The sequence below is a fragment of the Colletes latitarsis genome, unplaced genomic scaffold, assembly GCF_051014445.1.
Source record: "Colletes latitarsis isolate SP2378_abdomen unplaced genomic scaffold, iyColLati1 scaffold0059, whole genome shotgun sequence".
Classification (NCBI taxonomy): Eukaryota; Metazoa; Arthropoda; class Insecta; order Hymenoptera; family Colletidae; genus Colletes; species Colletes latitarsis.
This window is the reverse complement of record NW_027488409.1, coordinates 9,987-12,500: the sequence shown is the minus strand read 5'-3', so window position 1 is coordinate 12,500 and position 2,514 is coordinate 9,987.

Here is a 2,514-nt window from a genome sequence, read left to right as displayed (position 1 = left end):
GACCTAACCCAGACCTAACCCAGACCTAACCAAATCCAGTACTAACCCAGACCTAACCCAGTCCTAACCCAGACCTAACCCAGTCCTAACCCAGACCTAACCCAGACCTAACCCAGTCCTAACCCAGTCCTAACCCAGACCTAACCCAGTCCTAACCCAGTCCTAACCCAGACCTAACCCAGTCCTAACCCAGTCCTAACCCAGACCTAACCCAGTCCTAACCCAGTCCTAACCCAGACCTAACCCAGACCTAACCCAGACCGAACCCAGACCTAACCCAGACCTAACCCAGTCCTAACCCAGACCTAACCCAGACCTAACCCAGTCCTAACCCAGTCCTAACCCAGACCTAACCCAGTCCTAACCCAGTCCTAACCCAGACCTAACCCAGTCCTAACCCAGTCCTAACCCAGACCTAACCCAGTCCTAACCCAGTCCTAACCCAGACCTAACCCAAACCTAACCCAGACCGAACCCAGACCTAACCCAGCCCTAACCCAGACCTAACCCAGACCTAACCAAATCCAGTACTAACCCAGACCTAACCCAGTCCTAACCCAGACCTAACCCAGTCCTAACCCAGACCTAACCCAGACCTAACCCAGTCCTAACCCAGTCCTAACCCAGACCTAACCCAGACCTAACCCAGACCGAACCCAGACCTAACCCAGACCTAACCCAGTCCTAACCCAGACCTAACCCAGACCTAACCCAGTCCTAACCCAGTCCTAACCCAGTCCTAACCCAGACCTAACCCAGTCCTAACCCAGTCCTAACCCAGACTAACCCAGACCTAACCCAGACCTAACCAAATCCAGTACTAACCCAGACCTAACCCAGTCCTAACCCAGACCTAACCCAGTCCTAACCCAGACCTAACCCAGACCTAACCCAGACCTAACCCAGACCTAACCAAATCCAGTACTAACCCAGACCTAACCCAGTCCTAACCCAGACCTAACCCAGTCCTAACCCAGACCTAACCCAGACCTAACCCAGTCCTAACCCAGTCCTAACCCAGACCTAACCCAGACCTAACCCAGTCCTAACCCAGTCCTAACCCAGACCTAACTCAGACCTAACCAGACCTAACCCAGACCTAACCCAGTCCTAACCCAGTCCTAACCCAGTCCTAACCCAGAAATAACCCAGACCTAACCCAGACCTAACCCAGTCCTAACCCAGTCCTAACCCAGTCCTAACCCAGACCTAACCCAGACCTAACCCAGACCTAACCCAGACCTAACCCAGTCCTAACCCAGACCGAACCCAGACCTAACCCAGACCTAACCCAGTTCCTAACCCAGACCTAACCCAGTCCTAACCCAGACCTAAACCCAGACCTAACCCAGTCCTAACCCAGTCCTAACCCAGACCTAACCCAGACCTAACCCAGACCTAACCCAGACCTAACCCAGACCTAACCCAGAAATAACCCAGACCTAACCCAGACCTAACCCAGTCCTAACCCAGTCCTAACCCAGTCCTAACCCAGACCTAACCCAGTCCTAACCCAGTCCTAACCCAGACCTAACCCAGACCTAACCCAGACCTAACCAAATCCAGTACTAACCCAGACCTAACCCAGTCCTAACCCAGACCTAACCCAGTCCTAACCCAGACCTAACCCAGACCTAACCCAGTCCTAACCCAGTCCTAACCCAGACCTAACCCAGTCCTAACCCAGACCTAACCAGACCTAACCCAGTCCTAACACAGTCCTAACCCAGTCCTAACCAAGTCCTAACCCAGAACCTACCCAGTCCTAACCCAAACCTAACCCAGACCTAACCCAGACCTAACCCAGTCCTAACCCAGTCCTACCCAGACCTAACCCAGTCCTAACCCAGACCTAACCCAGTCCTAACCCAGAAATACCCCAGACCTGACCCAGACCTAACCCAGACCTAACCCAGCCCTAACCCAGACCTAACCCAGACCTAACCCAGACCTAACCCAGAAATAACCCAGACCTAACCCAGACCTAACCCAGACCTAACCCAGACCTAACCCAGTCCTAACCCAGACCTAACCCAGTCCTAACCCAGACCTAACCCAGACCTAACCCAGACCTAACCCAGACCTAACCCAGAAATAACCCAGACCTAACCCAGACCTAACCCAGTCCTAACCCAGAAAATACCCCAGACCTGACCCAGACCTAACCCAGACCTAACCCAGCCCTAACCCAGACCTAACCCAGACCTAACCCAGACCTAACCCAGAAATAACCCAGACCTAACCCAGACCTAACCCAGTCCTAACCCAGTACTAACCCAGTCCTAACCCAGACCTAACCCAGTCCTAACCCAGACCTAACCCAGACCTAACCCAGTCCTAACCTAGACCTAACCCAGTCCTAAACCAGACCTAACCCAATCCTAACCCAGTCGTAACCCAGACCTAACCCAGTCGTAACCCAGACCTAACCCAGTCGTAACCCAGACCTAACCCAGTCGTAACCCAGACCTAACCCAGTCGTAACCCAGTCCTAACCCAGTCCTAACCCAGACC